General features: G+C 33.6%; 1 long non-coding RNA gene across 1 annotated transcript; it reads left to right on the top strand.

Annotated features, from left to right (window-relative positions):
• The first annotated feature begins 304 nt into the window (after nt 1-304).
• Nucleotides 305-2,924, top strand: LOC107952981 (uncharacterized). The gene is made up of 2 exons (XR_001699015.2): nt 305-1,234; nt 1,370-2,924. It is a non-coding gene; the product is annotated as an uncharacterized lncRNA (long non-coding RNA).
• Nucleotides 2,925-15,491: the final 12,567 nt, after the last annotated feature.

Raw genomic sequence — 15,491 nt, 5'->3', positions numbered from 1 at the left:
AAATTGTTGGGATGGGTAAAAAAGGCAGCAAAGGTGAGAGAGAGAGAGAGAGCGTGGACCCTGACCCTATCTGTCGGTCATATCGCCTCGAATTCTTCGCCATTCCCAAAAGTGACACGCCAGACGAGGGTCCCTCTTTCATGAAAAAATAAAAATATAATATATTTAATAAATGTATAGCATTTTGTTAAGAGAAATAAAATATAAAAGAACTCTTCTCAATGCTAAAAAGTATGAGAAATTAAATGTGTTTGCCATTATCGGGCAGCTCAATAACTCAACCACTCCTCTGACTCACTTTTAGGCCATCCTTTACTTTGATTCCTTTTCTATTCAATTATTTATGCATCATTATATTTTATGCCAGTACACTCTTATTTAATATCATTCTACAAAAATAAAATATCTCATAAATCCTACGGTTCTTAAGGGGTCTGGATTTCTAGGCTACATCAACGAAAAGACAGTATAATCTATGTAGTTTTTTTTTTTTAAATGTTTGATGACAGCATCAACCATCATCAAATGGTGTGTTTTGCTCCGTTTCTCAGTCAACTTTGCTTGTACGAGGAGTTTTTAACATCTTATAATCAAGAGAATCAAACGGTCGATAAAGGTTTTTTTTTTTTTCTGGATACATACGTATAACACCCAAAGTAGAGAGAGAAGTAGAAGGTTAGAGAGAGATGAGAGTGCATGGGGTCGTGGTTATTTCTGGAACTGAGAGAACAGCTGGTAGGGTCGAGTCTGCAGCTATGTTTTGTCTTTTTTAACGTTGGCTTTCCCCTCTTCTTACTCATCTTAAAAACCCCTCTTCACCCATATCCTTCTCTTCATCATCTCATGATCATCACCTAATCCCCCCCCCCTTTCTCTCTCTCTCCCAGTCCCCCTTGAACACAGGCGAGACTCTTGGGGGGTAAAGAGATAAGAGAATCAGGGAGACACATACATAATTCATGAGAAAAAAAAGCCTCTTTCAAGATAGTTTTAATTGAGATGTCCTGAGCGGAGTAACCAATTTGAGGGGAATGTTGTCTGGCTCGAGGACACTTGTTTTTAATCCATTTCTTGCATTACAATTCATTTATGGATCTGATTATTGCTGTAATGGATTGAGGCTGTACAAGGTCGTCGGACCAGGCTTCATTCCCCCTAATGCTTGCTCCTATATGGGGCTGCCGACTGCCTAACCAAGTCTAGATTCTAGATCACGGAGCTGCAGCATGGAAAGGTTTGGGTCTTCTGTTTCAATGATTATTTTGGGTCCTTTTTTCTTTTTCTTGTTTCCTCTTTTGGGAAAATTTGGCTGTTCTAAATCATTTGGTATCTTGTTTCTAGAGCAATTACCACTGTTAATTATGTGCAGATTGGTGTAATGATGAAGAGTTTTGACCAATTTTTGTTCATCATCTGTGTAAAAAGTTTCATCATTACTCTTTTTTTGTTTTTTCTTTTTCTTTGATGCTATGATGTTCTTGTCAGTCCAAACACTTATATTTCTGATTTATCATTAGGCAGATCTTTCCCATGATGGCTTCCTGTTCTCTGATCTGTCTGTTTCTGCTGCTTTCAGATCCGGCTTTGAACTTTTGGTAAACATTCTCTCTTCTTTTACCATCTCTCTAGGGTTTCAAGACCTAGGCTCTTCCCTCAAAATCAATCCTTTTTTTAAACGAAGCTTGACCTTCGTAAGGAACCAAAGATGAGGGAAAAATAAAGACTTGCCCTTTCTTTAACAGTTTCAAAGTCCCATGAAATAGAGTTCCTTGGCATGAGGAGTTACCAAGTCAATTCTAAGATGATAAATATCCTTCACTCTTGTATAAGCTGATTAGATCTGTATTATCTCTTATCTGCTTTGCATGGTGAATGAAATGTATTAAGCCTTGAATTTATTATGATGCAGTAATAATTTTGAATATGCCAGCAATATTGTTTATTCTATTTTAGTTTCATTGAAATGAATAATGGAGCTTTCACTGTAAATACATGTCTTGAAGAGTTAGCATAGGAAAATGACAGCTTTTGTAAGCAATAGGTTTGCCAATGGAAGTGTGGGCACAGACATGGGTCTGATTAAACAATACCCACATGGCCTGGTTTCGTCATGACATCCTATCTGAAACCCTAAATTTGATAATCAAAATGTCACTGTTGAGTGTTGAAATTTAGTTAAAACAACACCCCCCTTAATTGTTCCATCTATCAAATGCTTTCTTCTTTCAAATCCTGGGTTTTCAGCAGCTACTAGTCTGCCACTGCTCCCTCATGGGATTGAGATGTGTGCTAATTTACTTGCAGCATTTTGTTTTACTTACAACAGGGTTAACTAAAGGAGCTTTGTGCGGTAAAGCACATGGTCTAATTAACAAGTAACTATCATTTGAAGGAAGGGAGCTTTTACCTATGTTGGTGCTTCATCTGTACATTTTAGGGAATTAGTGATCAAAACGAGGTGTAAAGTTTTACTATTGCTTACATTTCCCATCATACTTTTTCCATTTTTTGCTCTGGCTTCTTTATTCATGGTCCGTGGAAGCTGAGCAACAGAACACAGCAAAGAAACAGTTGATTAGAAGTTTGGCAGAGATGAGATGAGTTTATCTAGGCCTATATCAGGGCCTTAGGTAACACGTATCCAGTAGCTTGTCACCCAGCATTCATCGTCCACTACATTCAGTAATAATCACATGACTGTTCACAAGCTCATTCGAAAGATTATCCATGGAGTCCTTCTCTCAATGCTTTGTGCAGTGAAAGTTATTTTGTTGTATTAAAATCCCGGTTAGCTAGGAATCTAGGAAACAAATGTTAGCTTCTTTTTTCTTTTCTTTTTTTAAATATTACTTGTATATGTGCTTTGTACCTTGAGAGTTTTCCTGTCTATAGTTTGAATATATCTATCCTTTTTTTTCCCTGAATTATTTTGTCCTTCATCTTGCTGAAAAAGCAGTAGTATGAAAACGGTGCCCCTTAAAGAACACTCTTTTGGGGAATTGGATCTTTTTGACCTTTGCAAAAGATTAAGCAAACACCTTTCTCTTTGCCTTTAATTCATGATTTTCGAGACTATCTTTTTAGGACCCTTGTAGTTTTCTAGATAGAGAAAAAGATGTTTCATTGGGGCCTTGATGAATTCTTGAAGCCCTAAGTCCAAATTTTTCTCGTGAATGGTTGGTATGTTTTTCGTGTACAGCTTGACCAAGACTCCATAAAAAAGTTCCCACATGATGAAGGTACCTAAAAGTTCCTACTAGTAGCTCCCTTGTTAGGATTACAACCTAGTAATGACAAGGTTATAGTTTAACTTGACATCTAAACATAACCTGAGATCCTATGCTGGCTTGGCTAGATTTCATCTTAGCAAAACATTTTCAATATTGCTGCTAGCTAGCTACTTCCCATACAGATGGAAAGGGCCCATGATTTGAACCCATGTCGGGTGCCAGCAAATACGATGCCAATCTGGTTGATGGAAATGTTTTCCTATAAGTGGTTAATTAATGCATATTGAACATGATATTAAGTAGCCAAACATATGCTCCCTAATCTAGTGCTATTACAATCCAACTCATGGTAGTACATTAAAGTTATAACTTGATACCATTGCTTTGAGTTCATCTTACCAAACTTTTCCAATGCTGTTAGCTACTTCCCCATCAGTTGGAGGGGCCCTTGATTTGAACCCCCCATGTTGCGTGCCATTGCCCTTGCCATTTCCATTCTGTTCGACGGAACTCTTTTCCTATCCTTCACGTGTCTGATGCAAAAACCATGTTGGGTCCTGCACTATTTCTGTTCAAAATTAAACTTGTTGTCTAGGAAAAAGACTAAAAAATATCTCATTCTAATAAAATATGATCCATTGGTTGTTGCCATTTGAGATTTAACTTTGGGTTAATATATTAACCGTCGGCTATTTAAAATTGTATTTCATCAATCAAAATACTCTCCAAGGACTAACACCATTATATAAATGCTAGCGGCTTGATTGATTAATATCAAGTTATCATGCCAGAACATTTATATCAATTTTCAATATATAAAATTAAAGTTAAAGTAAATGAAACGCAAATTTTTTTTGTAGTATATATACTGATAAGGAATTGCAGACGTTTAAAAGTAGTGATGTGTTAAGTTTTTTGGGTTGAAAATAACATGTCATCAAGCCACTAAAGATTGGCCTGGCCTATTGTGGGTGACAGAAGTAAAAGATAATCATCATATCATTAATTGTTTTCCTTTCAATATTATTAAAAAGTTAAAAGTGGTCCAGTTGGAGAACCAAATTTTCTATCGACCCTTTTACTTTTACCTTTTTTATTTTTATTTTTATTTTTATTTTTATCTTCTAGCGTTTAGCCATTGCTTGTTCATAAAATCACTGGTAACTGGACCATACATACAGCGAGGGGTGGCATGCCGCATGTGAAAGTTGGCTTTTCCCTCCTAACTACTATAAACCATCTTTGAAGCTAATTTTCAATGATGAAAAGGGATAAAAGTTCGACCATCCCTTGTATCCTGACATAAATCTAGAAACCCACCTTGTTCAAAAACAAAAAAAAAAAATCTAGAAACCCACCATTTAACAAAAGCTCGGTGGGAGACTTGCTGCAAACAGATCTTGCTTGATGATTGTTTTCGTCATAACAAGGGTTCAGTCTTTTAGAACTGTCAGTGCTTGAGTGTTGTCCCACCCAAATGCTTAATTTAGAAACCCAATGGAGAAAGAATGATTCATCTTTGATTCCTCCAGATCATACTGCACCTTCTTTCAGACAAAACGAAATCTGCAGAACTGCTAAGTAAAAAATCTTGTACCTTCTACTTAATATCATAAAAAGTGTAAAACTGTAGGGGATCCTAAAGCTGCAGTCCAATTTCTTGACTTAGCCATTTATGTTGATACAAGATTATACACCTATTTCTTTCTTTCTTGCAACCAAGAATTATGTAAAAATGAGCAGGGAACATTGGGCATTGGGCTAATGTGGAAAACCACTACAAATATTTTATATTGGGTCACCCTTGGTTCATACAGAATCTATTCAAGCCCAAAGTTTGATCTCGGCAACTTTAAGCCAACCCTTTCTTAAACAAAATAGATTTTCAAGCCTCACCCAACCGAATCAGTGCGGGTGATGGGGGGAAGAATATGTGCCTTACCATAAATTAGTAAATTAAACACCAACTTAGTTAAAAAGAGATTCAAAAATAATAAATTTTATTGTAAGGGTGTTTATATTTTCAATAGTTTTATAATATTTTTTTTAAATTCAATTTTAAAAGAAATCTAAAAATAAATGAATGATTAAATTAAAAATTTAACTGCTGAAAATAATGTATTTTAACATATTTTAATTGCCGGTTTAATACCCGGAATACAAATCTGTCACAATGGTTAAAGTGTATTATTGGGGTTTGGAGTCAAGTTGATGAGGTACCTCAAGTGTATGTGCTTGACCCAGTATAGATGTTTTTCCTTGGGTTAAAGAGAAAATATACTAAATTATAGTCCTTCAATAATAAAGCTTCAATCCCTCGAGGATCAATAATAAAGCTTCAATCCCTCGAGGAGGATATCTTTGAAAACCATCAGCCCTTGTAAGGATCTTGTTTCAACCTTCGCCATAAAATCAGTCACAATATTTGCTTCTCTAAAAACATGCTTGAAAGTCACTTGCCATGCTTATTTACGAAGTTGATAAATTTGACACACTAAAGCCAAACAATTGGTCACTGCGAAAATGGGTTCAACATCATCATAATCAACCTTGACCTTTCTTAGTCCAGAAGACCAAGCCACATTTAACCCGTGAACAATACCCCACAATTCAGCTTGCAAGATAGAAGAAACACCAACACATCTAGTAAAACCAATCAATTACCATTAGCATCTCGTAAAAGGCCACCCCAAGCTGCTTGCGCATTTTCCCTGCAGCACCATCCGTATTTAATTTAGCCCACTCCCTCTTGGTAGATGTTAGCCTCGTCGCATCTCTTTTCTTTCTAAAATTCTGAATCCTTCATTTCTATTGATTTATAATGTCTAGCCCACACAAAACATTCACAACAGGGTCCTGCTGCGTATATCTTGCATTATTGAAGACTTGATAAGTGTTCATAATTTATATATTTTGGTCTTATTGCTTTACTTTTCATTGCTCTTAAAGTGAAACATCATGTTTTAGCTTTATTTGCATGTTTAGTGTCACATTTGCATACATTAGTATTTTTATTTTAATTCTATATGATTTAGTAATTATTAATTAATTTGGTGTTTAATGACTTTAATTAGGTGCATATGAACTTGGGATGTTGGTTTGAGAACCAATGGAATTGAAATGAATGGGTGAAAATGAGCAAAACGTGAAGAACATAAGAAGGATGAGTGGGCTGCGACTCAAAACCATGGAGCCCCAGCACCAAAAGCCCAAGTCGCAACGCCAACGCTTGTGTGACATCGATTTTCTTGCTATTTTGACTTCAGATTCAAGGCTATTTTTGTCTTTTTCAAGGACTGAAGTCCAAGCAAGTATTGTAGCCCTAACTTAGGTCAAATAAACTTTATAAATATGATCTTTTGGAGGGTTAGAAAAGAACTTTTGGCTTCATTGAAGCTATTGGGGATTGACCCGTATAAACAATAAAATTGAAAAGGTAGAGAAAATCAAACATAAATTTTACATGGAAAACTCCTCCAAAGAGGATAAAAACTACGGGCAAAGGAGGCTTCGGCTTTTCACTAAATGAGTAAACAAATGAGAGTACAATATGGAGAAAATAAACCTAAATGTACTAAACGTACAAACCCAAACCCTGAAAACAAAGCCCTAACTCTCATAGAGTTCTCTAAAAAAAGGGGTACAAAATTCTCTCTATAGTTACCATTACGACTACATCTTCCTGCCCTCAAAAGAAAAGCCATGTAGTACAACATATTTAATTGCCTTATCGAAATAGGGATATAAGGCCCTTTTAAATAGGCTAAGTTTAAAGGGTTAAAACGACTAAAATATCCGTGAAGTAATCAAAGTTCAACTGGAGAAGATAGCAGAGTTTAACTAGGAGAAGAAACTTGGAGTTTGTGGGAAACATGTCGCCATGTCGCAATGTCCTCATTCGCATCATCACGATGGCGTCTGTCATTGCAACGTTAGGAAGCTTCTTTGTAACACCTTAGGTTTGGCGGGTTTAAGATTTTGGTGTATAGTACTGACAAGCCAAGAGTAATTTGCCTAATTGTTTGTTGTGGTATATACGTGTGGGCGTATAAAAACTGCCACGTAAGTAAGTAAGGATTTTATTTCATGATATTCTGATGTATTAAGAAGAAGCCTGTGGTGCATGATAAAAGGGTATGTATGGTGTAAGTTTTTGCCAAAGGTATAGTACACCTTGTTTGTCTGGAGTATTGTACTAGTTATATTATAAGCCATTTGGTTAGAAATCAACTAAATAGCCTAGTCTAATGATTGTGAATGCATGGTACTCATTTATGTTTTCCTCAGTAACTGTAGACTATTTAGAAGGTAAATTCTAACACAGGTGACACTTGTTAAGTTCCACTAAATGGGCTGACTTGTATGTATATATGTGAAATGGTTCTAAAAAGGGGATATTCTTCTTCTCTAAAAAAATGTTGTTCTTTGATTCTTTTTCATAAACCAATGGTAATTCTTTCTTTCTAAGTTAGATTCTAAGAATCTAGAACTAATCAGTTGTTATCCCATCTTCAGGTAAGTATGATAGTTTTGCACGTTAGATTTTGGTTAAGCCTATAAGAAGTATGTGAACAGTAAGACTATAAGTATAAGATTTTTTTCATGAAGGTTATCAGCATTTGAGATGATTATAAATAGTATGAGAATGAATTGTAATGGTAAATTATGTTCTGTAAGCAATGGTGGCCATTGAATCATGTTGGATGTTCAAGTAGGGAGTTTCGAAATATAGTTTAGGTAAGTTAATGTGAGTCTTCAACTTGACTCTTTTATATAAACTATTCAAATAAGAAAAATATTTATAAACATATAGAAATAGAGTAATAACGAAGTTTACAAAAACTAGTAAAGATGAAAGATGTGTTATAATAAAATGTAAAAAGTTCAATTAAATGAATGATGTTTGATAACAGACAGGTAAGGTTTGGTCTACGAGATGGACGAGCCAACAAAGAGTTGATCATTTGGGTAAGTGAATGCTGAGCTGAAGTTTTATTGTGAAGCTTTGGTAGGGTCGTTTTAGTGCTAACCAGATTGACATGTCACCATCTAAAAACGAGTGTAAAACTATTGAATAAAGGTCCATGGCGGCTTGGTATGATTAGAAACCATTCATGGTGTAGCTTTCAATAAAATGAAACTAAAATGGCAAAACATGATATATGAATATGTGTAAGATTATGTGGTTAAGGTCCATGGCATGATATGATATGACTGTATATATGTTCATAGCTTAGCCATTGATGATGTATGAATTGAAGTGGCAAATAACGATACATGAATTTATGTGGGAAGTTCACCGGGACAGTAAACACGAGATTTTGTATGACACCTCTGTGGTGTATTCTGCATGAAGCATTTATGGTATATTTTGTTTGGCCTTTGTGGCATGATCTGTCATATATGTATGGTAAGATTTGTGTATTCTTTTTTGTGACAAATTATGAATAAAGTCTGTCAGTTTTATATGTAGTATGGTTAGATAAAGTATTAATGCACTCAGGATTATGAGCCGAGTAAGATCAGTGAAATAAATGAATAAGTTCTAAGAATGCTATTGAAAAGAACTATGTATCTGTGTGATAGAGAAGGTATTTGTAACATCTCTAACCTGTCTCCGTCACTGGATTAAGATTATGAAACATTACTGTACCAATCAGAACAATTAACTCCAAACCACATCAATAATGTCGTTTAATATTAATTACTTAAAACTCATTACAAACATAGTAAACATATAAATTTGAACTTAAATCGAGCCTTCATGGCCCTAAGAACAATTCGGGATCAATCTGGAACTAATTTAAAACAATGTAAAAAATTTGGGAAAAAGTTAAAATTTTTGAAACAAGGGTCATATGACCGTGTAACATAGCCCAGACTATATGGTATTTGAGCAATGGGACATATGGTTGTGTCCCAGCTCGTGTCTTAAACCGTGTAACTCATCAACTTGGGTCACACGGTCGTGTCGTAGGCCATGTGCCAAACCGTTTAACTCTCTGACTTGTTATTCATGGTGGTGTCTTAGGCCATGTGATACTCACACCTGAAATAATAAGTGACACACGACCATGTAGCTAGGCCGTGTGACAACCCGTGTGCTCCATAATTTGTCCCTAAAACAAACCATTTTAAGTTCTAAAATTTCCCAACAGTCTACTCCATTTGTGCATACATTCAATAGACCTAAACACAGTTCAAACACATATAAACATACTAATTCAATCAACCTATTTCTCCTAACCAATATGCCATTCAAAGGCGCCTCATTTATACCAAAACAACTTCAATCAAAACAAAACTATAATGCCACATCTCAAGCACAAAACATTGTCAATTTAGCTACCTAATGCAATCAATTGAAAAAACATTCACTTTTCATAATAAACATACCAAATCACACCATATATTACAAAGTACTTAAAATTAACCACAGGGCATAAACTTGCCAAAACATCATAAGTCCACACAAATAAAATGTATATACAAAAGACATACTCATACCAATTTGATCATTAGCATACTAAAAAACTTCCATTATAAAAAGTCCTATACATGCCATTTATAACCTTAGCCAAAATAATTCAAAAACTACTGAAGTGATTGTTGGATAGTATGATAGAACTCCGACAAGCTTCCAACCAATCGAGCTTCCGACAATCTGCGAAACGGAGGAAAGTAACTATGTAAGCAACTAGTGCTTAGTAAGTTCATATTAACTCAAATATAAACTTACCTTTCTTAAACTCAATTTATAAATTATGCGTAACATCATTACCATGCTCATAAGCTTAATAAAATCTTATATACACCACCAAACTCACAAGTTAGCAAGCGAATACATAATACATATAAGTCAACCATATCACAATGAATTTCCATGTACATATCATTCATCACATACTTAATTAGTCCCATTTCAATTCATTTTCACTCATCAACATCACCTTTTTATAAGGTTATGAATAGCTATCAATTAGTGTACTTGTCAATCCATTAACATTTGCTTACCCGTTGAAGCATTTAGAATTACATTGGATACCTAGGAATGCTCACACATAGTGTACCTATTCATATAACTATAACATTTCCTTTTCAATAGTGCTTACTCGAGCTGTGAAATGGGCCTACTCACACAAGCTGTGGGTCAGAATGTTAACTACATGATGCTGCTCACACGAGCTGTGGAGAATCCATAACAAATGCAAGACATCATCCATCGATAGGACATTCAAGTCCAGCATCCGAAACATGAAATCCCTAATGATATGTCATTTGTATCCTAAGAATTCTTATAGTTCAAATAGGGTTGATTAACCATCAACATTCCATCATATTATCATATTCATCTAGTCAAGGTAAAACTCATACATTACAATAAGTAAACTCAATTCAAAACATCAAATGACAAATTTTAATCTCTATACTGACTTACCTCACCACCACGGTTGTTACAACTAAGTTAAAAGTTAATCTGAGAATTTAGCCTTTCCACGATTCAAATTCGGTTGATTTTTTTCTTGATTTAAATAAAAATTTCATTTAATTAAATCATGCCAACATCTTAATATCATAAATTCTAGCTTATAACCCATCTCATTGTAAAATTATAAAATTACCCTCAATGTTTTAATCTTTTTACAATTTAGTCCTTAATCTCGAAACTTGAAATTCAACAATTTTTATTGGAAACCCATATTAGCCGATTTTCCTTATACCTATATCAACCCTCATTTTTCCTCATTTCATACAATATACATGGAATCTTGCCATTTTAACTAATTAATCCCTAAACATAAATTCACCAAAAATCACTTAACAAAATAAGTTTATTTAACAACCAAGTTTGATAATATTAAACTCAAAACACATTCAAACATCCATAGTAAGTCCCTCACATAGTAAGTTCCTTAATCTTTAACCGTTCTACAAATTAACCCTCAGGCTAGGTAAACTAAGCTAAAACGAGCTCAAAGACAAAAAAATCATTAAAAATAGACATTGAAAACATACCATGCAATAGGAAATTATTTTGGCTGAACCTAGCTTCTCTTTTTCTATGGTGTTTCAATTTGAAACAAGAAAAATAAAAGTTGAAGATGACCTATTTTGTTTTTCTATCTTTTGTTTTAATATTTCCATTAATTTAATAACTAATACAACCTTTTAAAAACTATTAATTTACACCAAAACCAATCCAACATCATCCACTAACTTAATTATGGTAAAATTACCATCTAAGTCCATAGATTTACCTTTTCAAAGCTATTTGGTTCATTTAACTAATAGAACCCAACTTCAACTTTTGCACATTTTATGATTTAATCCTTTTTAATTAATTAACCATTTAAACTTAAAAATTTCTTAATGAATATTTAATACGACCTTAGTATAATCTTATAAACATTAAATAAATATTAAAATAATAACTCACTCATCGAAGTCGTGGTCCCGAAACCACTATTTCTGACACCACTGAAAATGGGTTGTTACAGTATTCGCCGTGATGATATGACAATGTTGGAATTGGACTTATTCATACTATGTATGACCTAAGATATCGTCAGCATGAACTTGTTACGGTATGATTTAATCAAAGTTGTTTGAAATATTCCAAATTTGAATTGATAATGACTTCACTTGAAATCTTATGAAATCTGAATATTGATTATCAAGTACACTTGGATTTGGAAGTATTGTTGTGGATGTTACCAGATTGATTTATGAAGTACTCTATCGATATGAGTTGTAAAGTATTAATTCAAGATATGATTGGTTTAATAATTTAATGGTACTCAGATCTGTATAAGTATTCGCCAAATGTGTATTTATCCGTCTATCGTTAATGTTAGAAACAACTATATTGAGATAAGTGTAAGTAATATGATATGATCTATACAAAACGAATTCTGAAGATAAGTTCTATTGGAAAATATATATGTAAATGAGAGACTTAATTATTATTTCAAAGAATTTTTAGTTAATCAAGTGTGAGAGAATGGGAATATTATGAATATAATAGTTGGCGCATATGTGAATCAAACTATATTTGTATCCGCCCTATAGATAGTTCAGAAAGTTGGTTGGTTCATAGATGATAATCAAACTATATTAGTTTATGTTTAAGCACCATATTTGTTTCTTGAAATTTAGTCTTGAATGTAATTAAAAAGAGTATGTCTTATATATGATGCTATCTGATATGGTTTAGAGAGTTTGGCTAAGTGTTTTTGTGTGGTAATACCCAAGTTTTAGATCTACCAACACGGGTCGAGTTGAAGGTGTTACATTCTTGTCATGACGTCGCTGGCTGACTTTGGTAAGTGCCTGCAAACTGTCTGATAAATGTGAGGCACACCCCACAAATCTCACCTTGACTCATATTTACCATACCTTTTTTTCCAGGCCCCGTCACGAGCCGAACTTGATTTTTGTAGAATGTTAACCAAGCCCAAAATTTTCTCGAACTTGGAAACCGAAAGACTTTTAATCTTCAAATCAAGGTGATACACGAACGGACGTGTACTTCACAACAGAAGAAAAAACATCAAGGAAATCAACTCCCTCCTCTTGATTGCCACCCTTTGCGATCGACCTTGCTTTAAACACTCTACTTTATCCAAAAATGCTACAATCTAAAATTTATGATTCCATCAAATTTCTCGATATTAAAATTCATTGTCACCATCCTTGAACGAGTCGATTGCGGAAACGTAACCTCACTTGATACCAGTTTGTTAGGGATCGACCTGTATAAGTAACGAATAAAAATGAAAAGAGAAAAGAAAATTGGGTACACAAATATTTACATGGAAAAGTTCCTTCAATGAAGAGGATAAAAAATCAAGAGCAAAGAAAACTTCACTAATTCGACAAACAAATGAAGAGTACGAGATGGAGAAAATAAACCTAAAATAGCAAAAACCAAAACCCAAATACAAAGCTCTCAAAAACTCTCACCAAAACTCTTCATCAAATCTCACATAAGAGATATTCTTTGAACTCACTAAAGCAACGTTACAAAGACCCTTTAAATATGCTAATATTAAAGCCCTAATATGACTAAAATATCCTAGAATAATCAGAGTTTAACTGGGAAAAAGAAATCTTGTTAAACTATCAAAATTGGCTGCATAAGTTGGGAAAATGTTGTGACATTGTGACGTCCATGCTCTCCTCATCATGACGTCAATGGGAGTTTCATTGCATTATCCCAACACTTCTCATTGTGACGTTGGGCCTATTTTGGCCCTTTTTTAGTTGTTCATTGGTCGTCTTTTTAAGTGCCTGCAAAGAGTTTGATAAATGTAATATACAGCCACAACATCAATATTACCCTATAATCACCCTACACATAATAGGCATCATTACGTGAGTCCCACCAAAGCTCCTTTATATTCACTTCTAAGGATCCTCTCCAAGGGCCTCCTCTCTTTTTTTTCTACTTTTCTCACATCTCCTTCTTTACGGGAGAGACTTTTTTTTCTCTATACTCTAATCACCTATATTATCGACTTTTCCCCGTGTCGTAAACAAGATTAATTGACGAACTCAGCCACCATCTAAACTTTCCATCAACATGTCGTTTCCCTTATTTTCAGATTGAGTGGCACTTACCGGTGATCGTGAGTTGAAGCACGTAAAATGGTACGTGTTTTATTTTACATTATTATTTTTTCTGCCCAACTGTAGTTTTGATAGTCAGTCAAACATGCTAAGCATGAAAGCATGTTTGCTCGTATTACTCATGCACGATGCATCATAAAAGCCAAAAAGAAATAGAAAAAATATGGCGACATATCAGTTTGATAAATTAATTGCTGGGAGACATAACATGACACAAGGGTATGCTTTAAAATACTAATTGAATTCAATTATAGAGAAGTGAAACCAATTTTATGCTTGATAGGCCAGCTGCTTTAATTGCTAACGATTTTCGAAAATTATATTATAATTTATATGACATATAAACAAACATAAATATAAATATGCAAAGTAGGCCGATCAGCCAGCCTCAGCTATCGTGCATTTGGTGTGAGGATTTAATATCGACGAAGACATCTACTTAACGACCGGATGAGTGATGACCAGATAGTTTACCTAACTAAAACCTTACTTCTTTCGAAATAAGTAATATCTTTGAGGAAATTTAAGTAATATTATAATCTTTAAACCGTCCAAGTTTATTTATATGACAGTATTTTTTTAATTAAAAATCATAATCATACATTTTTATTTGAAAAAATAAATTATAATTTTAAAAATCACTAATAAATAGCTAGTATTTTTATACACATGTGTATTTGAAATACAAGTATGTATTTAAATATAACATACAAGAATTAATTAAAACATAATGTTCGAAATTAATTAGTAATAATACATGCAATATGTATAATATTAAATCGAAAAAAATAAAGTATATGGTGTTGTCATCAATTTTGAGTTAATGTCGAGTTGATGGGTTCAAATCCCACTATATGCATATTTTTATTTTTTTTGTTAAAGTAAAAAAAAACTAAAATAACATAGAATAGTATAACTTATTTTAAATACAAAAAGTCATTTTTGTAATTTCATAATTGAGTTGATACCTGGTTGACTTATAACACTAACTTAGTTAGGGATTTTATTAATAGTATAGACACACAATTACTGAAGGTAATAAATTATGCATATCAAAATAAAAACGTATGAAAAACATTAAAATAAAGTTTTGGTTGAGTGGTATATTTGGGGTTTTACTAATCTAGTTGGCGTGAGTTTAAATCTCACAACATGTATATTTTTATTGGTTTTATTAAAGTAAAAAAATTAAAATGTCCTCGAATAATATAACTTATTTTAAATATAAAAAGTCAATAAACCTCATGTGATGGCCTGATGGTCAAGGATGTTCATCGCTTTTAAGTGTGGCATAGTTTTGAGTTATGCTAGTTGCATTGGTTGTTTCGGTTTTGCCTTGCTATTGTAATCCACCAAAAAAAAATACGAAAGGTCAATTTTTGTAATTTACCTAACCGAGTTTGTGCCCTGTTGACTCATGACACCAACTTAGTTAACAATTTAATTAATAGTAAATATAGATACACAAATTTGGTGAGAGAAATATTTTATGTTAAAAGTTAAATTTTTTTTAAAGTTTACGTGGTGGTAAAAAAATATATTTATAAATTGCATAATGATTTTTTTGGCCCTCCAATCTTATAAAGAAAAAACCATTTTAGCAATCAATTTTTTTTTGTCTTTTTAACTCTT

This window comes from Gossypium hirsutum, chromosome A07, assembly GCF_007990345.1.
Source record: "Gossypium hirsutum isolate 1008001.06 chromosome A07, Gossypium_hirsutum_v2.1, whole genome shotgun sequence".
Taxonomy (NCBI): Eukaryota; Viridiplantae; Streptophyta; class Magnoliopsida; order Malvales; family Malvaceae; genus Gossypium; species Gossypium hirsutum.
The sequence above is the reverse complement of the archived record's forward strand: the minus strand, read 5'-3'. Positions and strand labels throughout refer to the sequence as shown.